General features: G+C 39.4%; 1 protein-coding gene and 2 pseudogenes across 2 annotated transcripts in view; 1 reads left to right on the plus strand and 2 right to left on the minus strand.

Annotated features, from left to right (window-relative positions):
* The window catches only part of SYNDIG1 (synapse differentiation inducing 1), a 624,247-nt gene that overhangs the window by 372,897 nt on the left and 225,561 nt on the right, over nt 1–25,789 (minus strand). The gene's annotated exons all lie outside the window — the stretch shown is intronic.
* On the minus strand, nt 5,652–5,770 carry LOC134913869 (5S ribosomal RNA; annotated as a pseudogene).
* On the plus strand, nt 7,571–7,689 carry LOC134913095 (5S ribosomal RNA; annotated as a pseudogene).

Genomic DNA, 25,789 nt, shown 5'->3' on the forward strand with positions numbered 1-25,789 from the left:
GGTGCGGCCCACAACCGGGTGTCACCCGCTGAGGGGTGACACCAAAATGCCGGCTCCTGCTCAGTGACAGGACCTGAGTGCTGCACTGTTACATTATGTGCAGCACTCGTCTCCTGTTACTGAGCAGGAGCCGGCACTGCACAAAAAGCACTCTGCGGGAGGCAGCACGCACCTCCCGAACCCCCCAAGTGACGAAAAACAGGTGTCGGGAAGTGAAGCCCCTCCCACAAAGCCACGCCCCCTATGTGAAACCACACCCCTTTTTCTGGCGGCGCCGCACCAGGTGCACAAGGCGTAAGTGACGCCTCTGGGGAAAGGTCAACATGGTATTTTTTTTGTGTCGTTTTCTCTGTAAAATTACTGAGAACCTCACTTAGTGCACCGCGTTGCCTTGCATGGTTCACCATGCTGCAGGCAAGGTGTCTTGCTCCAATGTCGACCTAGAGTAATGCATGTTGACCACTAGTGCCATTCATGGGTAAGAAGAGAAGTGTCACATCTGTATAAGCAATGAAACAGGCAACACTCACAGTTTGTAAATAAATGAGACAGTGGTTCCCAGTCCTCTGAGCGTTCAACGTTTCAATATTTATTTAATCAAAACTATCATCAAGAACTGGGAACATCTGTCTAATTTGATTACAAACTGTGAGTACTGCCCGTTACATTGTTTGTAGGGACAAGAGCAATTTACTACTGCAAGGAGTGATGAGTGATATACTGTAGCTATATCATACTTGCGTACTCTGCGGGAACAGCTGGGAGGCTCCCGCCCACATCCCCTCTGCATCTCCCAGCAACCACCGCACATTTCCCAGCAAACCCCACACTGCTGTTCAAAGTGGGCGGTCCTGGGCAGTCCGATGATGCAACTTGCACTGAACCGTGTCATCGTGGCACTGACCGCTGCCTCACAATTCCGGAATTGCATAGTATGGGCAGGGCCACGATGACGTGATTTCGCTGTCATGCCCCCTATACAGTGTAATTTAATAATTAATGCTTCCACCCTGTGTGCCTCTGCTACAGTATATTTAAATAAATCCATCTTACCAAGCAAAAGTTCAGTAAGAGGCACGGCACTGCAGGAATTTCTCAATAGAAAAAATGGTTTTATAGAACCATAATACTTGGTAAAATCAATTATACATCACAGGATAATATGAGGATCATGATGTATAATTGATTTTACCAAGTATTATGGTTGTAGAAAAGCATTTATTCAATTGAGAAATTCCTGCAGTGCCGTGCCTCTTACTGAAATTTATAGCATTGCAGACATCTTTACCTTAGCTGAGTGCACACCTATACAATCGCCAGCCTGATCACCCGATATAAGCTGATCAGCCCAATGACTGTACAGTATAGGTATGAATGTAGCAGGGAAGCAGGGTTATTAGCCAATAAACTGCTAATGCTCCTGAAACTGTTTGATCAGGATGTTCCATTTTAAGTGCTGTTTAATATTGCAGGTGCTGACCTCTCTATACCATAGAAGACCATACACACTGAGCTATTTCCAGCTCAGTAGGCACATGGGTCATAGGGGGACAAGCTGGGTACACACTACTAGGCTGATCAGGGACATTTAATCCAATTAGCTGAGTTATCGCAAAGGGGTGTACCAGCTTAATACACTACAGAGCTAAGCCAAAAGTTTAAGATAAGCTATAGAGTGAACCGGGAGGGAGTCAACTGACCGCCAGACGGGATCCCAGCAGTCAATATACCAACGGCAGAATCCCAACACCATCTGCAATACCGGCGGTCGGGAGGTTTCCCCACTTGGGTAGTGGTCCACGCCATCACACGAGGGGGAATAGAATCCTGTGGCGACCGAAGACTGCACTTGCCCCAGGATCCTGGCTGTCGGTATCTCATACTTATCCCATGGAACCTTAAGTTATTAACGTCAGTCCTGATAATTTTTTGGTTGTAATATGCGAATCAAGGATTTCCAACATACAGATGGACAGAGACGCTCCCCATTCACTTGAATGGAGAGCGTCTCCGTCCAGGCGGGTGCACGCGCCCAGATAGAGACGCTTACAATGGGAAGCGGACCTGTGCACTCCCAGTGTGACTAGGCGGACGGATCGCCTAGTCACGCCGGGAGTGCACGTATGCGTCATAGCCAGCAAAGATAACGGGTGTAGTATGGTATGCCGGCGGCCGGGCTCCCAGCGACCAGCATACCAGCGCCGGGAGCCCGACCGCCGGCATACCGACAGCATGGCGAGCGCAAAGGAGCCCCTTGCGGGCTCGCTGCGCTCACTACGATGCGGGCACGGTGGCGCGCTACGTGCACCACGCTGTTTATCCTCCCTCCAGGGGGGTCGTGGACCCCCACGAGGGAGAATATCTGTCGGTATGCCGGGTGTCGGTATTCCGGCGCCGGTATACTGTGCGCCGGGATCCCGACATTCGGCATACTGAAGACCACCCAAGATAACAGAGGCTCCATCTGTATTGGCGTTCAGACATCAAGAGATCGGGGAATTGCTCAGATACTCCCCTGATGTATGGGACCCTTAAGTCAAATGGGAAGACGAGAAGCCTTTTTCAGTATCCATATTTAATTAGATTTAATCACCATAATAAAATCATTTAAAATAAATGAATAAACAATAAATGAATAAATTACAGCTAATTACAACTTTTACCTGCTAATCAGCAGTCTTATTTATTAGACCTTTTTTGCCTCCTTTAGTGGATAACATCTAAGGCAGTGGTTCCCAAACTGTGTGCCGTGGCACCCTGGGGTGCCTCGGGACACTTGCAGGGGTGCCTCGGGTTGGTGGTCCAGAACCAATTCAAATTCTGCATGGTCAATGTAAAAAGCAAAACCAGTGTTAATGGCTGACAATCATAAAATATATTGACAATCAGAAGCAAATCTTGTCCCTCGCCACATAAGTTACCCCTAAGGATGACCTATAAAGACAATTTACTTAATTTAATATTTCTTTCTAAATTTTTCAATATGAAACTATTGGCTTAAGGGTGCCGTGAAAAAAAATCTGATACTCTAGGGCGCCATGATTCAAAAAAGTTTGGGAACCACTGATCTAAGGAATAGATTGCAATTACATTTTTTGTTCCTATTGACACACCACACAAACCAACCTTCATTTTCATATTTAATACAAATCACTCGATTACAAGAGCACTGACAGCCCTGGGTCGCCATTTAGCTTGACAAGCCTGAATATTCATGAACTGAAATGAATTAATATTAATCAATGTGAACGAACATGAAAACAAGCTAATGAATAACCGTCAGGGGATTAATATTTAAGAATAAAAAAGTGACTATTAATGAATTAGTGACAGCTCAGTTAATAGAGCTAAAAAAAAATAAAAAAAAATCAATGTGAACAAACATTTTTATTTCATTACTAGACAGAGTATTAAATTGTCTCCATCAATGCAGCAGTATAGCTCAGAAACAACGTTTAAATATACAGTACCTTAGAAGGCAGTAGGTAATTAAACACTCAGACTTTCAAGACCGTATTAGCTACAGTATATGCTGATATCTATATACAGTATATATAAATATATAGTAGAAGTCCAGCACTCTCATCTTAATTGGCAACAGCGGGGTGCACTACACAAATAATCCCCAAGTCATGGGAGATCTTCAATAAATATAGTCCAAACATAGGCACTCTCCAGAACTTTAGTAAGCTTCAAGGTATTTTTAATCCAATACTCACAGAGTGATCATGCAAGGCTTTCATAGATGCATAGCAGAAGAATCAGCAACGTTTCGGTCCATAAGGACCTTTGTCAAGCTTTCATCATTACATGCCCATAAAAAGTACAAACCAGCAGAGCTATTCACAGCTGTTACAGCAGAGTTAACTAATCTCCCAGTTCTGCCCACTTGTCGACTGTAGTGGGTGGCTAGGAAGTTAGATGACACAATTCAATGTGAATCACATCACCCAGCTCCGTCCCCACTGCAAAATGACACGAATTGCAGTTTTGCACAGTGGGGGGCAGAGCCTTGAGGACATGTAGCCCCACCCCTCACTGTAAAATACTGTGATTTGCAAGTTTAAACAGGGGGAAGGGGTCACAATGTTGAAAATGCAGCACCATGCTCCTGTCCATCAGTGAGGATATGCACCCCGTGGGATTATCCCGGAGGGGCATTGAGAATGTCGCCATGTATGGGAATATTTTTGTGGTAATATCTGTTGAAAAAATAATTTACTTTCGATCAAAACAGAAAGAGAAATACTTTTCCTAGCACAACAGATGCTAAACTCATATAGAGATAATTGCTTTTTACTAATTATAATTTAGTAATAGATTAATTATCTTTTAACTAAAATAATTTATTTTTATTTAAATGAATTAAATATAAAATTGCCAACTTCTTTGATAGGACGTTCCGAAATGAATGACCACTTTCAATGCTGATTGTAAAAATGTGCCATAGTTATGTTAATGTACCCTACCTGCATGTACTGGGTATATAGATGTGTACACTTACATCTTTGCTATTTTCTCAATTTGGCACAACATGCAAAACATGGCCAAGGTGTTTTTCACGAGTAGCGAGTGGATGGATTGTAAAAATTTTGTTTGCAATAATAGAATATGTATAAAGTAACATATTAAAGAAGCGAATTAAGAAAAATCACAAAGCATGGCTAAATCTCTGCGCCTATGGTATGCAAAACCATGACATACATGGCGGGATATAGCAAAGATATATGTGCACACATCTGCATGTGGAATACAGTACCATGGCTCATCCAGTCGTGATGGACATACCCCATCAACCTCAACTTTTGTCTCTCTGATCTCTAAATACACAGCTGCCCTGTGAAAAGTGTGAATATTGGTTAAAGTTAGCAAGGAACCCTCATTTGGGGGACTTGGCAGCAAAGGAGACATTTCAGCAAAGCAGGGGGCGATCTGGCACCGGATTAATCCAAATTGGATGGTTGTGGAATTGGGATGAAAAGGACCAAAATTGGACAATGTTTTGCCCTTGACAGGGAAAAATGGCATATATAGCTATTCTGTAAATATGCTGTCCAGGTTGGTGGTGCGCCCAGAGCCAGAGAATACGTAGACTTACAAAGGGGAGAAAAAAAGAAGGCTCTAGTGTGGGCGCACTCTTTAGGAGAATAAGTAATTAGTGAAAATTCAAGAAATTATTAAGACATAACTTTTATTAGTATTAGTAAAACAAAATTAGCCTTCCCAATGATCTATACAAGAAAAATTAATAAAGTGGAAAAATATTAAAATGTTCTGGTCTCTTTATTCCAAAGAGTATGTGGAAAGGTTGTAGACATAGGATAGTCATACCCCCATTTCCCCTGACCAGTACAGGGTTTCTGTATTGATGGAACCAGGGATTGGTCAAAACACAGTTTCTATGAAAAAGTTTTGTTGTTTACATAAATTGTAGATAGCTAGAGAGGTAATCACATGTCACCACTCTGAAGTTTATACACCTGTATTATATGCCCATGCCATATGTTGGAAAATTGTTGATTTGTCGGCATACCAAGTCAACCAAATAAGCTATTAATTGGTGCGAATTATATATATGAAGATTGCCAAATTAGAGATAGTGGTGATACTGCTGTTGGTGTTTTGGATCACACGCAAAGGGAAATTATTCCCTAATACAACACCAGGTATTCGCAGGTAGTCGCCTTTCCTGATACTGACCTGGCCCAACACTGTTTAGCTTCCAAGTTCGGATGAGATCGGGCGCTGACAGCGTGGTATGGTAGTAGAGGTTGAGTGTATACACCAATGAGAGTGCACCGATATAGGAAAATAAGAAAAAAGACAATGGAAAGAAAAAAAGGAAGAGGAGGAAAGATTTGTGAAAATATGTGGATCTGCTTTTCACGTTAGACTCGGTTCAGAAGATCCCACTGATGTGGTATCGTGTACCGGGAATCATGAATGAGAGTCCACGAAATTTTGTGAACAAAGAATAAAGAAATCTACTAGTTGGTTGGAACATATAATGTAACTGCTTATTTGTCAGATACCTTCATTGAAGGTTATAACTTTCTGTTTATCAATGAGATTGATATGTCACATGACACAATGAATAATGCTGTGAAGTCATACGATCCTGGTCCTACGTCCAATGTAATGACTGGGAATTAGACCTTTATACTCAAAATGAGACACAAATATACATCATATTAGGACAGATTAGCGTAGTATTTGATAGTATACCTGCAGATGCCTTATGTCATTTATAGGATATTAGTGATACACAGTTTGTCTAACTAAATTAAGCAGGGTAGGTGCATATACAATAATATGAAAAGTTTTCGTCCCTGCTGGACGAAGCAAGAGTTACAGCAAAGTATATAGATGTGAATATGCAATGAAAGTATCAGCAACCGATAATATTACGTGTGAGTTGCTTATACTCTTAGAATAGAAAATAGCTTTTAGGTGACTCTGTCTTGGCTAAACTGAGAGAGGAGACCAAGATATTCACTTGATATAGGAAAGGCCCATTGGCAGCAAGTTGTTATGGCAATCTAAACCATATAAATAAACTGAAAGATAAATAATAAATGATGTGAATTTCCTCTATTATATGGTTGCTGTCTGTGACACTTGGGCACAGGACAGCAGGGGCTTACGAATCTCCAATCCGTGAGAAATGCAGGAAAGCCATGCAGGTGTATTGGGAGAATGCTATAGTAGGACTGTGTGCCCAAGTGTCACAGACAGCAACCATATAATAGAGGAAATTCACATCATTTATTATTTATCTTTCAGTTTATTTATATGGTTTAGATTGCCATAACAACTTGCTGCCAATGGGCCTTTCCTATATCAAGTGAATATCTTGGTCTCCTCTCTCAGTTTAGCCAAGACAGAGTCACCTAAAAGCTATTTTCTATTCTAAGAGTATAAGCAACTCACACGTAATATTATCGGTTGCTGATACTTTCATTGCATATTCACATCTATATACTTTGCTGTAACTCTTGCTTCGTCCAGCAGGGACGAAAACTTTTCATATTATTGCATATGCACCTACCCTGCTTAATTTAGTTAGACAAACTGTGTATCACTAATATCCTATAAATGACATAAGGCATCTGCAGGTATACTATCAAATACTACGCTAATCTGTCCTAATATGATGTATATTTGTGTCTCATTTTGAGTATAAAGGTCTAATTCCCAGTCATTACATTGGACGTAGGACCAGGATCGTATGACTTCACAGCATTATTCATTGTGTCATGTGACATATCAATCTCATTGATAAACAGAAAGTTATAACTTTCAATGAAGGTATCTGACAAATAAGCAGTTACATTATATGTTCCAACCAACTAGTAGATCTCTTTATTCTTTGTTCACAAAATTTCGTGGACTCTCATTCATGATTCCCGGTACACGATACCACATCAGTGGGATCTTCTGAACCGAGTCTAACGTGAAAAGCAGATCCACATATTTTCACAAATCTTTCCTCCTCTTCCTTTTTTTCTTTCCATTGTCTTTTTTCTTATTTTCCTATATCGGTGCACTCTCATTGGTGTACACACTCAACCTCTACTATCATACCACGCTGTCAGCGCCCGATCTCATCCGAACTTGGAAGCTAAACAGTGTTGGGCCAGGTCAGTATCAGGAAAGGCGACTACCTGCGAATACCTGGTGTTGTAGATTAGGAAATAATTTCCCTTTGCGTGTGATCCAAAACACCAACAGCAGTATCACCACTATCTCTAATTTGGCAATCTTCATATATATAATTCGCACCAATTAATAGCTTATTTGGTTGACTTGGTATGCCGACAAATCAACAATTTTCCAACATATGGCATGGGCATATAATACAGGTGTATAAACTTCAGAGTGGTGACATGTGATTACCTCTCTAGCTATCTACAATTTATGTAAACAACAAAACTTTTTCATAGAAACTGTGTTTTGACCAATCCCTGGTTCCATCAATACAGAAACCCTGTACTGGTCAGGGGAAATGGGGGTATGACTATCCTATGTCTACAACCTTTCCACATACTCTTTGGAATAAAGAGACCAGAACATTTTAATATTTTTCCACTTTATTAATTTTTCTTGTATAGATCATTGGGAAGGCTAATTTTGTTTTACTAATACTAATAAAAGTTATGTCTTAATAATTTCTTGAATTTTCACTAATTACTTATTCTCCTAAAGAGTGCGCCCACACTAGAGCCTTCTTTTTTTCTCCCCTTTGTAAGCAAAGGGGACATGTAGCCGAAGAGGAAATACCAATCTAAACAATCACATGTCCCTCAATTGTATTAATCCTGAGATTCCCTGTTCAATCAGGTCTCAGGAAGGGATTTAAAGAATATTGTTTAATACCCAAATCTGAATGCGGTGGCGCCACACTAACTGCGATACTACTACAGAATTACAGTATCATATATCGCCATATTTTACACATTACATCTCAATGCAAAAAAATACATAAAAACAGCAAAACAGAGCAAAATTAAAAACAACAAAGTAATGAAATTCCAATTAAAAAAAGTTTTTTGGTCCTTCGTACTTAATATTAAAAGTATTAAATGCAGAAATATAGAAATGATCGTAACTGAACGACACTGTATACTGTCTTTGAAGATGTGTAAAGTACAATTTCTCAAGCTCTCAGATATCCTGCGGTGCAGAAAAATTGTTTAGGAAATCAATGTGAAGAATTAATTTGAACAGTTGCTGGTCTTAGATGGACACAAACCAATCTTTCCAAATCTCAGAAGACTTCCTAAATTCTAAGCTATCTTATAAGAACAACATAAACTTCTCGGAACAAATTTCTTATGTACCTTTATATTTCTTGGGTAACTTTCCATTGGTTTATATATAACAATATACAATATGTGTTTGTAGCAATGTAACTAAATTACAATGTTATGTTTTTAAGAAGATAACCTCAGACAATTGATTGCTCCTAGACAGCTGCTCATGCGTTCTGATGTTTACCGCCAGGAGACACAGATTGAAATTGCATGGGAGTTTCTGGGTTGTAACTGGGGGGATGGCTAACAGTAGTGTCGGTGTCAGGGATTGCTCTGACAGTGGAGACCAAGGTCACTTGCATTGCAACGTCATCCACTTCAGAATCACCCATGGGGCCTGTGATGTTAGTGTAATAATATTTGTAGACACTCCCTTACTAATAGGTGTAAGCCTGAATCTTCAGTGATGGTCCCTAGGACCAGGGAGATGCTGGGAAGTGGGTGGTCCAGTGTGCAGTGTGCCTGGAGTTGGATGAAATAAACAGCACAGCAGTGAACTCACATGTCTCTGTGTACTGATGACTGGATTTACAAACGTATGAACAAAACATGGTGTCAGAAGAAGTTTAACTTGGACTGCTAGTGCTTTCAGAGTGTGACAGAATCTTGCAGAAGTCTGTAAGGCTGTGATAGTGTCTGCAAAGCCTGACATGTGCTGCTATCTTCAAACAGTGAGTAACCATGAATAAACTAGCTCCTCCAACCGGCATGCTGATGTCTGGTAACTTGTCTGAAAACTGGAAAAGATCTAAGCAAAGGTTTAATATATATCTTGCTGCATGTGGAGCTGATTCAGAGACTGACAAAACGAAGGCATCCATTTTCCTCCATGTGATAGGAGAGGATGTGCTGGACATTTATAATAGTTTTCAGTTTGCTGAGGGGCAGAATATGGTGCTATCTTCTATAATGCAAAAGTTTGAAGATTACTTTGTGCCAAGGAAAAATGTGACATATGGAAGATATAAGTTTTTCACATGTGATCAGAAGTCTGTAGATGGATTTGATCAGTATGTTACAGAGCTGCAATCACTCAGTAAAACCTGTGAGTTTGGTGATTTAAAGGATTCATTGTTTAGAGATCGTATTGTCTGTGGAATACCTGATAATGGACTCAGAGAGATACTGCTGAGAGAGCAAGACTTAACACTAGAAAAGGCAGTGACTATGTGTAGATCTGCAGAAATAACTAGATTTCAAGCCAAAAGGTTACACAAGGACACACATTGAAGCTTAGCGCTTTTTTTGCTTGGAGTTACACAAGGAAGTTGATGCTGATGTTCATGTAGTGCAGAATACAGAGCCATGCAAACCTCCATTCTCAAGAATTAAGCAGTCTAATCCACAGTCTAATAAAGAAATGTGTAGTAGATGTGGAAATGCTCACAATCGTAAAATGTGCCCCATTTATGGTAAAACCTGCATGAAATGTGGTAGACTTAATCACTTTGCCAAATGCTGTAAAAGTAAAAGTAAAACAACCAAAGTGCATGCTGTTAAACAAACAGATGAATTCTTTGTGGATTGCATTGAACTTTGCAGTGCAGATAAGAAAGAATGGATTGTCCCTTTAACTGTGAACGAGATTGTCATTCCCTTTAAGCTTGATACTGGTGCGCAGGTGAATTTAATATCGTTTCAAGACTATAAGACTTTTAGAGTAAAATCTAAAATTCACCCAGCCAAAGTGAAAGTTACAGGGTACACTGGGGAGGAAATTCCTGTGAAAGGTACATGCTTAGTGACACTGAAATATAAGGGACAACAGTTTAAAACATCTCTACTGATTGTGGATAAAAATGTGCAACCGATTCTAGGATTAAGTTCCTGTGAGAAACTAAGCTTGCTAAAGAAAGTTTTTATGGTGAAATCACAAGTAGAAGATGACTGCAAATCGATGTTTACAGAATACAGAGACTTGTTTGAAGGTCTAGGTTGTTTGCCTGGAGAGCATAAAATAAATATAGACACGCAAGTTTCTTCAGTGATACACCCCTGTAGAAAAGTGCCATTTGCGCTGAGAGAAAAACTGAAACAAGAGTTAAATCGCATGGAAGCCTTGGGTGTGATACAGAAAGTTGATGAGCCTACTGAATGGGTAAGCTCCTTAGTAATTGTTGAAAAGAAAATGGACAACTCCGAATATGTCTAGACCCCAGAGATTTAAACAAAGCTATTAAACGAGAACATTTCAAACTACCAACCAGAGATGAAATCATGTCGCAATTTGCGAGAGCAAAATGGTTCAGTAAATTGGACCCATCTTCAGGATTCTGGCAAATGAAGCTAGATGAGGCCAGCTCAAAGCTTTTTACATTTAATACACCAGAAGGTCGATACAGATTTCTTCGACTACCATATGGAATATTGTCTGCTCCAGAAGTATATCACAAAAAGATACACATGATTTTTGAACATATTCCAGGTGTTGAAACAATGATGGATGACATTATTGTCTTGGGATCTACAAAGGAAGAACATGATTCTAGATTGAAACAAGTAATGGAACTTGTCAAGAAAGTGAATCTAAAGCTAAACAAGGACAAATGTGAATTTGGCGTGAATACACTTTCCTTTATGGGCGACGTGGTCTCGGATCAAGGTGTAAAACTAGACCCAAGGAAAATATCAGCCATAGTGAACATGGAACGTCCTAACAACAAAGACGACGTCAGAAGGTTCCTAGGAATGATTACTTAAACTTAGGAAAGTTTATTTCTCAACTCTCTGAACGAACAGCCTCTCTTAGATGTTTGTTGGACAAAGATAACGAGTGAATGTGGTCATATGAACAAGAAGAAAGTTGGCAAAACTTGAAACAGATCATTACAGAGCAACCAGTGCTAAAATTCTTTGAGCCTGCGAAAAGAATAAGAATTTCAGCAGATGCTTCGCAATTTGGCCTAGGCTCAGTGCTGTTACAAGAACATGAGGATACATGGCAACCAGTAATCTATGCATCAAGAGCACTGACAAGTGCTGAAACATGGTATGCTCAGATAGAAAAAGAACTTCTAGCAATCACATATGCATGTGAGTGATTTCATCAGTTTGTGTATGGTCAAACATTTACAGTGGAAACTGACCACAAGCCATTGATAGCTATCATGACTAAATCATTACATGACTGTCCCATGAGAATTCAACGATTGCTTATCAGACTACAGAAATATGATGTACACTTGCTGTACTGTCCCGGCAAATACATGTACATTGCTGATACACTTTCTCGTGCTGTGGACAAAAGTGAAGGTTCCAAAAGTCTGATGGATGAAGAGATAGAAGCCTATGTTAATTTGATCGTAGCTTCTCTACCAGTGTCTCTTGCAAGACAAGAACAGATAAGGAAAGAAACTGAGACAGATGACACAATGAAAGTGTTGAAAGATATCATTCTGAAAGGTTGGCCAGCAGAAAAACATGCGTGCCCGCTGTCTATCCATGATTATTGGATGTACCGCAGTGACCTTACAGTTGTCGCTGGTATTATTTACAAAGGCAATAGGTTTGTCATACCTGCACGACTAAGAAAAACTATGCTGTGCAAGATACATGAAGGCCACTTAGGAGAAGAAAAATGTAAGCGGAGAGCGCGTGAAGTTATGTATTGGCTAAGAATGAACCAAGACATAGCACAGACTACAGCTACATGTGAATTATGTCTTACGTATAGACCGAAACAACAAGTCGAGCCACTGAGTCCTCATGCAGTGCCAGAGAGACCGTACCAGAAAGTTGGCGCAGATTTGTTTGATTGTAATGGGAAAATGTACATTGTCGTTACTGATTATTACTCTAACTACCCTGAGGTGAAGACACTACATACAACTACTAGTAAAGCCGTAATCAATTGCATGAAGTCAATCTTTGCAAGGCATGGTGTTCCTATGGAAGTGTTCACTGACAATGGTCCTCAGTTTTCCAGTGCTGAATTTAGACAATTTGCTGATGAGTGGGAATTTGTCCATACTACGTCAAGTCCCCACTATCCACGCTCAAATGGGTTGGTGGAAAGTTCAGTAAAAACTGTAAAGAGTCTCATGAAAAAAGCTCAAGAAGGTAAAGAAGATTTCTACAAAAGTCTTTTAATCTACCGCAGTACACCTTTACAGAATGGACTTTCTCCTGCACAAATGCTGATGGGAAGGAGGATTAGAGCAAATCTCCCGATACATGATGAACTGCTTAATACACATAACTCAGCGTTGGTCAGACTGAGTAAGGAACGTCAACAGGCGAAACAGAAACTGTTCCATGACAGGCGAGCAAAAAGCTTATCTGATCTAAAATCGGGTGACCAAGTCCGTCTCAGAGAACACGAGAAAGGTATTTGGGGGCAGAAAGGTATTGTGCAAGCACAAGTAGCACCAAGATCTTATACTATACGTACAGAGCGTGGAACGGAAGTAAGAAGAAATCGGGTGGATTTAAGATCTCAACCTAACCATAATGAAGACAACATGACTGAAGAAGACCCTTCATCTGACATGTATGATGATCCTGATAATGGTGAACAAACCACGATTCTAGAAAGGTCCAACATGGTCGATGAAACACAGACTGTGTATGAAAGACCCAAAAGGGAAATACGCAGACCTGAGAGACTCATTGAAACGTGTTAGATGATGTTCTTAATATGACGTTGTTAATTGTTGCATTGAAGCGTACAGGGCTTATCTTTAAAGAAAAGAGGACGTGATTTTAGTGTATTAATATTTGTAGACACTCCCTTACTAATAGGTGTAAGCCTGAATCTTCAGTGATGGTCCCTAGGACCAGGGGGATGCTGGGAAGTGGGTGGTCCAGTGTGCAGTGTGCCTGGAGTTGGATGAAATAAACAGCACAGCAGTGAACTCACATGTCTCTGTGTCCTGATGACTGGATTTACAAACGTATGAACAAAACAGGGCCTAATTCAGACCTGATCACAGCATCAAATTTGTTAGCAGTTGGGCAAAACCACGTGCACTGCAGGAGGGGCAGATATAACATGTGCAGAGAGAGGTAGGTTTGGGAGGGGTGTGTTCAAACTGAAATCTAAATTGCAGTGTGAAAATAAAGCAGCCAGTATTTACCCTGCACAGAAACAATATAACCCACCCAAAATCTAACTCTCTCTGCACATGTTATATCTGCCCCACATGCAGTGCACATGGTTTTGACCATGCTACAATCAGATCTGAATTAGGCCCATAGTGTGTACAAAAGTGAAACATAACAATATTATTTCATTATATGATAATTTAGTTAAATATTTTCTTTTTATTATTCAAGCCAGTTAACCAATAAACAATGATGTGAAACATAAATTATTTCATATAATATTAATCATCATGTTATCATTATGTTTATAGATTATGTTATCATATACTTATCTACTCTCCCAATTGTTGCGGGAAACTCCAGATCTTCGGGTAGTGCCCCACACCCCCGAAAGAGTAGTTGAATCTCCCACATCCCACCCACTTCCTAGTGAAGTGGGGAGGATTATATAGTTGGGCGGGGCTAAACTCATGCAAATCACCCCATGATGTAGAGACCCGCCCCCAAAGCTGTCAGAAGCATCTCCTCTCTGGACTTCTCCAGGAGAGGAGATAAAAAAAAGCTGGCAAATGCGTGTTAGCATGTTAATATTATCACCAGTGTAACTTTAGTTTTAAGCCTGCCCCACTTAAAACTAAAGCAAGTTTACCTTGAATACAGGGACTATGTATTGTACTGTAGCTCTATCTGCACCATTGTTAATCTTGCCCTGGTCATTACACCATCCAGAGATAACTTACAGTTACACTAACAAACTTGAAAAGAAAATAATTTTTGACATACAGCATTTGCAACATACTACAGTATAGGAATGTTGGTCCGGTTTGAGGGTGAAAGTCGTTACCAAGATGCTGAATGACTCTGATACAATTATAATTAAGTACACTGAAATTACTATTTTTACCTTTAAAAAAAAATCATATTGTAAATAACCTACTGAAAATAGGAGAACCCCATGATTTTCTCTATTTTTTATTGTGTTTGTCCTGAAATGAACCAGTAAAAGTTCAATACAAAGGGCGAGTGATTGGGAAATGCTGCATTTATTATTAGCAGGAACTATTATTCTAAAGCATAAATATCAAAGTGAACAGTTTGTCACTTCTTGATTTTCAGATGTACAGTGAATTCCAATAGTTACACCACTACTATTATTAGCTATACCCCTACTATTCTTGCCCATAGGCAGGTGAGAAGATAGTCTCTAGTCATACAAACTGAATTAATTTGCAGAGAATAACAGTGGTTAGTATTCTTTTCGGCCGAGGTCCTCAACGTTTTCAGCCTTCCTGGAATTCACAGCATCTCAGCAACTGGGGCAAGCATCTTGATAAACCGATTCGCTAAGAATAGCACCCTAGCACTCTTGCCTCACCCATTCTACAAGGACAATGAGTAGGATACAGGATGGTGCTCTGCTTTTCCAGGGGGATGACCCCAATTTAACCTCCCATATTTTCCAGGAGAGTAGGCAAGGGTGACTAATGCTGGGTGCACACTGGCTGATATATATCAATAGAACAGCCTATATATATCGCTGAAAGCAAGATGTAAATGGAACAGAGAATAGCGCTTGGTGGAGACGGAAGCAGCCTGGGTGTATTCTGGTGACTCCCAATCACCTGAATGACTAATAGACAACAGATATTTGTTGAATACACCGTTGGCGCTCCCACCCTTAGAACAAAAGTCACGTGATAGTCTTGATAGATAGTCATAAAATGAATCCTATGTTTCACTTGAAAAATTCTTCTTTCTAGATGTTAGTTCTTCTCCCAAAATTAATTCAAGATTTTTCCTTGTGCGGAGATATTCGTCATAGAAAGAAGAAATAGCACATATAGTGTAGTAATTCGAATAAAAAGTGGGTTTATTAAATTAAAGTACATAAAATGCTCATATCCAATAAAAGTGACAAATTCACTCTATAGTAAAATTGGAACCGTACCGTGTCGGGCTCCCAGCATGGAGCAATGAAAAGAGTAAAATTGGAAGGTTCCGGAATTCCTTCCTCCTCCCTTCATGCAAAACACCGGCCGCAGGACCTGGTAGGGTTCTCCTATTGTTCTGAATGCAGGTAGATGGATCATTCAGTACCGCCAACGCGTTTCGAGTTGTATATAACTCTTCCTCAGGGCAGAATGATCCATACCTGCACATATCCTCTTTTTATACAGCATTTGACCCGGAAGTGAAGGCGTGCTTCCTGTTGATTACTATTCAGAAGGTCATTAAAAATTGTTATCATTACTTATTACTTATTTATTAATGCCTGTAACACTTAAAATATAATGCTTATATTATAAAATATTGTAAAATGGACACGTCAATAAAATTAAATTCCAATCTGCTTCCTGTGTGATGCCAATTCGATCATGTATTATTTCTAAAAAAATGATGCTTAATAAAGGGATTACCACATCCATCACTAAATAAGTGATAAATTGACCAAATAGACAGATTCAAGTGAAAATATGTCTCTGTCTCGGCAGAGTTTTGTTGGAAACGCTTTGCATTCCATTCACAGCCGCACCCGGAAGTGCCGTGCGTTCCACCGCCGAAGATGCATACGCACCTCCGGGAGCGGCGCGACTGGTTTGCGCTTCACTTCTCTGCGTTCCAACGATGTGGGGCAGCTTCCTAATACCTAGAATGGTTCCCTAATATGGCGGCCATGATGGATAAGATCCTACCAATATATATATTCAAAGTGCAAATAGATAAATAAATAAGCATGAATAATAAAACATATTAAGAAACCAGCAGATGCAGATACAATTTTAAAAGTCATAGTTTTACAGTTTGCATGAAATATTCATAATGTGCATAAAGTATTTTTAAAGGAACCATTTTATTTCAAATTCCTTGTTGAGTCCCTCAGGGGCAATAGTTTTTAAATTAAAAATCCATTTCATTTCTGCTTTTGCTAATAAACTCTCAGAATCCCTATCTTTCCAATTAATTTTTACATGTTGGATTCCTATAAACTGTTTGATGGCATGCACTTTGCAATGATGTTTAAGTTTAAAGTGATTGGATAAATTATGTGATTCTAATCCCTTTGTGATATTTCTCACATGCTCTCCCATGCGTGTTTTTAATGCTCGGGATGTACGGCCTACATAAAATAGCCCACATTCACATTCAATAAGGTAGATAACATTATTGGTATGGCAGGTTATAAAATTCGTGATTTTATATTCTTTATTATTTACTTTAAAACTTGATATTTTTGATTTATTTGCTTTGACCGTCTTGCACATCATGCAACTGCCACAGCGATAAAAACCCTCTGATCTTATTGGATTGTTCTGTTGAATTGGTAATGAGCTTTTTACTAGCTTATTTTTTAAATCATGTGATTTCTTGTAAATGAATTTAGGAACATCAGGGATTATATCTTTTAATATTGGGTCCTTTATAAGGACACACCAATGAGTTTTTATGATGGACTCAATTCTTTTATGGTCTGCTCCAAATGTCATGACGAAGGCAACATTAAAGTTGTCTTCTTTTTTAGTGATTGTTTTATTTTTGTGTAATAAATCACTTCTATTGATTTTGGTTACTTCTTCATATGCCTTTTTCAATTCTTGTTCCGTATACCCTTGTGAGCGAAAATTGTTAAGCATGGCTTCACTCTGTTTCTTGCACTCTGCTGGATCATTGCAATTCCTTTTTATTCGTATCAGTTGGCTTTTTGGAATTCCTTTAGTCCAATTTGGGTGATGCTGGCTTTGTTTACTGATATACTGTTGGGAATCTGTTGGTTTAATATATCCTTTAGTGTAAAGGCTGTTTTCTGCTTTGTAGATGGTTAAATCTAAGAAATTTATTTCTTCTCGACTTTTATTGAAGGTCAAGTTGATACCAACACTGGTCATATTTAATTCATTACAGAAAGATATCAAGGCTTCTTCAGGACCTTCCCATAGGAATATGATATCGTCGATAAATCTCTTCCAGAGGACCAAGTTCGACGCCTCAGCCACACTACCCCACACATGGGTGTACTCCCAGTGTGCCATGAAGAGGTTAGCGTAACTAGGCGCGAACTTGGTCCCCATAGCAGTTCCCACTAGCTGAAGGTAATAATTTCCTTCAAAGAAGAAATAATTATTTTTTAGAATGAAGGTGATTCCTTCTATGATGAAATCTCTTGTCTTGGTTGGTGTATTTGATTGGTTCAAAAACCAGTCAATGGCCTCTATACCTTTCTCATGCTCTATGACTGTATAGAGTGATGTCACGTCTGCAGTTGTTAAAATCGTGGAATCACTAACTGTGATGTTCTCTAATTTGTTGATAATATCCATAGTGTCCTTAATATAGGATTTATTTTTAATTACTAAGGGTTGTAATGAAAAAAATGAATAATTCATGCAAACTGTAAAACTATGACTTTTAAAATTGTATCTGCATCTGCTGGTTTCTTAATATGTTTTATTATTCATGCTTATTTATTTATCTATTTGCACTTTGAATATGTATTGGTAGGATCTTATCCATCATGGCCGCCATATTAGGGAACCATTCTAGGTATTAGGTAGCTGCCCCACATCGCTGGAACGCAGAGAAGTGAAGCGCAAACCAGTCGCGCCGCTCCCGGAGGTGCGTATGCATCTTCGGCGGTGGAACGCACGGCACTTCCGGGTGCGGCCGTGAATGGAACGCAAAGCGTTTCCAACAAAACTCTGCCGAGACAGAGACATATTTTCACTTGAATCTGTCTATTTGGTCAATTTATCACTTATTTAGTGATGGATGTGGTAATCTCTTTATTAAGCATCGTTTTTTTAGAAATAATACATGATCGAATTGGCATCACACAGGAAGCAGATTGGAATTTAATTTTATTGACGTGTCCATTTTACAATATTTTATAATATAAGCATTATATTTTAAGTGTTACAGGCATTAAGAAATAAGTAATAAGTAATGATAACAATTTTTAATGACCTCCTGAATAGTAATCAACAGGAAGCACGCCTTCACTTCCGGGTCAAATGCTGTATAAAAAGAGGATATGTGCAGGTATGGATCATTCTGCCCTGAAGAAGAGTTATATACAACTCGAAACGCGTTGGCGGTACTGAATGATCCATCTACCTGCATTCAGAACAATAGGAGAACCCTACCAGGTCCTGCGGCTGGTGTTTTGCATGAAGGGAGGAGTGAGGAATTCCGGAACCTTCCAATTTTACTCTTTTCATTGCTCCATGCTGGGAGTCCGACACGGTACGGTTCCAATTTTACTATAGAGTGAATTTGTCACTTTTATTGGATATGAGCATTTTATGTACTTTAATTTAATAAACCCACTTTTTATTCGAATTACTACACTATATGTGCTATTTCTTCTTTCTATGACGAATATCTCCGCACAAGGAAAAATCTTTAATTAATTTTGGGAGAAGAACTAACATTGTACCACAAAGAATTCCTAGTGTACGTGAGTACACCTGGCCAATAAAGCTGATTCTGATTCTGATCTAGAAAGAAGAATTTTTCAAGTGAAACATAGGATTCATTTTGGGACTATCTATCAAGACTATCACGTGACTTTTGTTCTAAGGGTGGGAGCGCCAACGGTGTATTCAACAAATATCTGTTGTCTATATATATCGCTGGGCCTTTGGCCAGTGTGTACCAACGATATGTCAGTGAACGCCGTCTTTCACAGACATATCGCGTCTGCCCTTCAGCACACACAATGACCAGTACTGTATATCTACAGATACAGTATATTGGTAGTATACATCATTGTGTGTGTACGGGCGGTCAGCCGACCGCCTGTACACATGTAGCAGCAGCCGGTGGTGATTGACAGCTGAACTGGGCGGGCGCATGTAAATGCCCGCCCAGTTTGTGACATCAGTCACAACGGATCGGGCGCTGTGTATGCACAACACACTGCCCGATCTGGCTTTTGATATATTTGCAGATATATTGTGCAGTGTATACCCACCATTAGTTGCATAATAAATGAAAATAAAATGTCAATATATGGAAACTTTCACCTGTATCTCTGATTGTTATTATTAGTTTTGTATGTTAAGAAAATTAAATTAGTGTTTCTTTTAACCATTTCTTTGTTATTTAATTATAGAGAAGATCATCTCCAAAATAAGATGAAGAAGATGACAGATGGCTGATGCAAACTGTCCAAAATCGGCATTCCTCAACCTAAATGCAGATGGCTACTTGACAGCTAATTGACTTAAAGCTGGGAAGACATAAGGATACTATACATCAAAATGATTAGCAGCATAGTCTAACAACATGACAATCTAGCGTCCAGAAAGCCTAGCATACTTCCATAACTTTCATTGCTTTTATTGGTAATGTGTTTTAACCTGCAAAGTGAAAACACAAGGATTCATTGCAACTGAGAATCTTCCTTAAATTAATTACTATTTCTAGTTTCTTCTCTCTGGAGAGATGCACATTAAGCATAATTTGCATGATTTATATTCTTTCTGCTATGAATGTATAAACAGTGACTGTAATTATGATGACGGTTGCAGGAAAGAAGCTCAGGGAGCCCAAGAAATAAAAGCCAAGATTTGCCATGCACCTTGCTTCAGCCGACGGATAAATCATAGTGCAATATTGTTCCATCTTTCTCTATCCAGAATAAAACCCTTACCCAGCTCTATTCAGAATCATAACTTTATAAAGTGCACGTGGCAAGCGCAGCAGTCTCAGTGAAATAAAATAAAGTCACACATTACATTTTATTCGTTATATTTTTTATCACAAAAGCCAAATAGGGACAAAAGAGGCTCCACTTCAGAGCTGCTCAAGCTCCACCTCAATCCAATCAGAAAAGTCTTCATTGTGCCAAAACTCTGCCCCTAGAATGAAATTTGGAAAGTATGGCCCAGATTTATCAAACCTTGGAGAGTGATAAATTGCATGGTGATAAACTGACTTTTTTTTCTTTCAAACACAACCTATAACATGGCAGATAGGAGCTGGTTGGTTCCTTATCACCGTACAATTCTCCAAGGCTTGATAAATCTGGGACTATGTCTGTACCACCTTAGCAGTACAGATGACAATAAAACTTGTAAATTTACGTCATTCTCTTTATTAAAGAGTTTCCTTATTTTGTTACAACTTTCATATCAATATATTGAGTAATTCCACAGAAAAATTCCAAACCAGTAACAGTAATATGTAGCTGAAGTTTTCACTTGTGTATCCTTCTGTAAATTGATGGCTGGCGCAAAGTAGAGATGGTAAGCTCTGTAGATAAAATTATTTTTCAAGTCAGCTATATATATATTGCTACTGACAAAGTTTTGTCACATTCTAAGGCGTCTATGTACAGCACTATGGGATTTATGTACTAAACCTTGGAGACAGATAAAGTAGAGAGATAAAGTACCAGCCAATCAGCTCCTAACTGCCATATTACAGGCTGTGTTTGAAAAAGGCAGGAGCTGGTCGGTTGGTTGGTACTTTATCCCCGTCCACTTTACTTCTCTCCAAGGCTTAGTACATAGATCCCCTAAGCCTTGGAGAGATATAAAAATGGATGGAGATAAAGTACCAACCAATCAATTCCTAACTATAATTTTTCAAACACAGCCTGTAAACATATCAATTAGGAGCTACTTTATCTCTGTCCACTTTATTTTTCTCCAAGCCTTAGTACATAGACCCCTAAATGTGTTAGTGCACAGGTTCAAATCTCAACTGATATGTGCTAGAGACAGCATAGTGGGGTTAGAATATGTCTTTTGATGCTCACTGAGTTATTTTAGAGTGTCCAAAGAGAAGGTCAAGAAGTTCTTTACTATCAGTCATACCATCATCACTGTTGTTGTTGTTGTTGTTGTTGTTGTTGTTGTCATCATCTTAATTTCTATTGGTTAGGAAAAGATGGGGAGCATTGTTAAACCAACTCATGTTTAATCAGCTTTGACCAAAAATCAAGCACAGCAGAGCTAACTAACCTCCTGTTTGCAAGGATAACGACAATGATCACTGCATGCGCCCTATAAAACTAAAGATTGGAAATATGATATCTGACAATGTATGAAATTAGGGCTTCAACTATGAACAGAGAGGCTGCATAGTAACAGCTCTTCTTTATATCCCCATTCAACACCATCTGTGAGACAGGCACACTAGAAAATAAGCTACTCTGTGTGTATACTGATTTCCTGCTCACCATATTTAGGGTTCAGTCCAGTCTCCTGATACAGACACCAATTTGTTTTGTGAATTATGATGGCAGTGTCAGGGCTTATGTGTCAGGCATGCTTGCCTACTCCAATGGCGTTTCCGTGAGGCTCCTGAATTTGGAGGAGTTCTCCTGGCTACAGAGCCAGTATCCAACTTCCCAAGTGAGGTGGATGGTGGAAGTAGAGGGAAGGGGGAGGGGGGGGGGGGCATGATACAATGTTAATTTTGTCTTCATGCTTCTCCCACCTGCAATGTAATGCTGTGATCCACTGCATTATGCTGCAGGAGGCAGGTACACAATGATGCAATTCACAGTATCCCACACTCCAGCCCTTCACATCTGGACCTCTCTATCCCCGGAGGTGAGATAGACACATGGTAGGTTTGGTGTCAGCAATATGATAACTAGGAAGCTTGCTGTATGCAGAAAGATATTATTATTACATTTTACTCTTAGGGCGCCACAAGTGTTTTGCAGCGCCGTACATATGGCAGACATTAGAACAATACAGGGTACACAGAATTTATCATTACAGTAACAGAAAAACTAAAACAGAGCACAGGTAACAATTAGTAACACAATTTTCAGTACACACTACAGCCGAGATGAAAGGAAGCAAACGCGTAGACGTCATACTACTGGGGGCAGGCAGACACTGGAAGAGATAAACAGTAATGAGCGAGAGGAGATGCAGGTATAGATATTCACTACGTAGGCTGTAATTAAAGTGTGAGAGAAGAGGATTGTGGGAACAGGAGGGAAGAGGGCCCTGCTCCAAGGAGTTTACAATCTAGGGTGAGACAGGTGACATGAGGTGCAAGCAAGCAAAAGGCAGCCTGATAGTAGGTAGTAAGCGAGGCATAGATGACCAAGGCATGAGGCAGGAGATTGGGAGAGTGGTCCTAAAAACTAGGTTATGTAGAAAGGTACGCTTTGAGGAACAGGTTGGTTTTCAGTGCCCATTTGAAGCTTTGCAAGGTCGGGGAGAGTCTAATAGAACGAGGAAGCTCATTCCAGTGAAGGGGGTCAGCATGGGTAAAATCTTGGCTTCGAGCATGGGATGCAGTGACCAGGATAGAGGAGAGGCGACAGTTGTTGGCCGACCAGATTGGGCGGGAGGGGAAAGCCGAAGGAGCTTTATGAGCGCACCCAGGGAAGATACAGAGTAAAGTCCAGACAATTATCCAACTACAACTCTCAGGGAATTTATTTATGGCTCAAGAAATGCTCTAAACACATTACACAGTTGAAACAATTTGTAACAACATATTTTCACGTGTGATCTTGCAAATAGATGGAATTCTACGGTAGCTAGGTTGGAGAGTCTGCAGGATCAAAGAAAAGCTAACAGGGATCATGCTGCTATGATACATGGGAAAATTGAGAGAAATATATTTTTTTCTCCCAAGGCAATTACAACTGATAGAGAATATTTGAAAACTGCTACGCACTTTTGTAAGGAAACCAAGTTTCTTAGCACAGATAATGGTGGCATCAGCGTCATTTTCCCATTCATTTTGTCCTGCAGCAGGCTAATTAGTTGATCCTCCAATGTGCTGCTGACCTGGTGTTCAAGTTGCAATGCACAGGCAATTGATAATGATGAAGATGGTTCTGTTCAGATTGGTATTGATGAGAGTTAAGAACTGGTAATTGACGTAGATGTACTGTCAGACAGGTAGAAGATGGTAGTCACAGAAATGTAAAGCCTAATACTGACCCAAAATCTGGAAATGTTTAGGGGTGTATGCAATTAGGTTCTTTTTTTGCCTATTTTTCGCTATTTTTTAGGGCGTATAGGGATTTGCCCTATTCAATAGCAGGGCCGTTTTTTAGCCTAGGCGAAAAATTCAGCAGGAGTGAAAAACGTGGATTGGCGAATCCACGTTTTCTCACATGCACTGGCAAAAACACGGGCCGTTTTCGCTGATTTGAGGCTTTTTTCGACAATGACTTTTCACAAAAAAAATGTAAAAAGGCATTGGTTAAAATTTCCCTAAAAAACTGGTGAAAACTGCCTTAATTGAATAGACAAGGGGGCAAAATCACATACCCCCTTTGATTCATACAAGTGGAAATAGGATTCACAAGAAAAATAAGTGTAACTTTCCCTTTTTCTTCACCCTCTAAGCATATCTTACAATCTCTTTCAATAAGACCAGCAAGTTTGCCCACGGTGAATGCCAGGTCCTGGTGGATTTTTCTAACAAGATATTCTGTAAATTCGGTCTTTCCTCTCATACACGTGTTATTTCATTGCAAGGTAATAGAATTTAAAAAAAACTACTAACATTGGAAAAAAAATAAAAAAAAATAAAAAATGCAAAGTAGGCTCTAGCTTGGAGTACATTATAAATACTGTAGGTTACAAAAATACATTTTGCAGTTACTATTTGGAAAGAAAACCTTGGCTTTTAAGTTCTCATTTAAAATTGCTAATTAACTATAAATGAGATTTAATGTCATGGAGGCAGAAAAAAAGCTTGTCATGTTCTTTTGAGTCAAGTTCAAAAGAAGTTATTTGACATATATAATTTCTAAGTATATTTTAAAGCGCAGGATGATGCACAGAGCAATAAATCTAGAGCACAGTATATTGCCGCAACATCATCATCTATCATTTTTATTGTCCTTCTGCAGCACTATCTATAGACAGATGCAGAGGTGTAATATACTTCTTTCCAGTCACACTCCACTAATAACCAATCACACCAGGTCCAGTGACAGATGGATTTATTTTAAATCTATTACTGAAAGGATAATGAAAAATGATGGTGGAAGTTCATCAATGTTCTAGTCTAAAGGCTTTATTGCTAATGTAGTCAGCTGTTGGTCCAAAAAGTTCTGTATACTGTGACTATCTTTAACTGTTCACAAAACAAAATTTCTACAGATAAACAGTGACTTACATCAGCTGTACTGGCCGGATGCTATATAGTGAGATGTGGTTAGATAGTTTCATTGTATTAAATTTATACAGTGTATGCTTAATTCAAGAAATTCAGACTATGGGCTTATGTAATAGCCCGGTGTGGCATTGAAGATCTGCGTGCATTAGGTCTACAGTCATTAGGTCAACTCCATATGGTCGATGGTCTCATGGTCAACATGGACAAAAGGCTGACACTGGAAAAATTACACCAAGGTATAGTAGGGCGCTTACGACGTGAGGTGCTTTGCTTAGCAGCTGCCTCAAGAGATAGGGGAAGTCATTACCACAATAAACAATAAAAATAACAAAAAAGGAAGGCTGCGCTGTGATGAAATATTAAAATGAACACTGTCCGAGAACAAATGGCAATTCTCTATTAAGTAATTTAATAAAAAGAATTATTATAAAAACAAACATGTCACATTTAAAATAGTATAGATTCATACACTAATTAGGTAAAATTACCCTTCACAAGCGTCTGGAGCAAGGAGATGTTACGTTGGAGTAGTCAGTTCCTATTGATACCCCTGTATATGGAGTGTGAATCCAAACAACAGTGTCCCATAGGCAATTGAGAGTCCAGTTGGAGGTGGTAGCAATTCACCGTTTTCAAAAAGCTGCAAGCTGAATGCAGCGAAACGCTTCAGCTACTTCAACTACCAAATCGGGATTACTGGAGCAGAGAACCGGACCATCCCTTGGAGTACAACAACTTAAGCCCACCTCGAGAGGTCCCAGTAGTTGCTTAGAAATGGAGGATTACCTACACCGTAACGCATGAGGAGCTTTCCCAAAAGGACAATT

This window comes from Pseudophryne corroboree, chromosome 4, assembly GCF_028390025.1.
Source record: "Pseudophryne corroboree isolate aPseCor3 chromosome 4, aPseCor3.hap2, whole genome shotgun sequence".
Taxonomy (NCBI): domain Eukaryota; kingdom Metazoa; phylum Chordata; class Amphibia; order Anura; family Myobatrachidae; genus Pseudophryne; species Pseudophryne corroboree.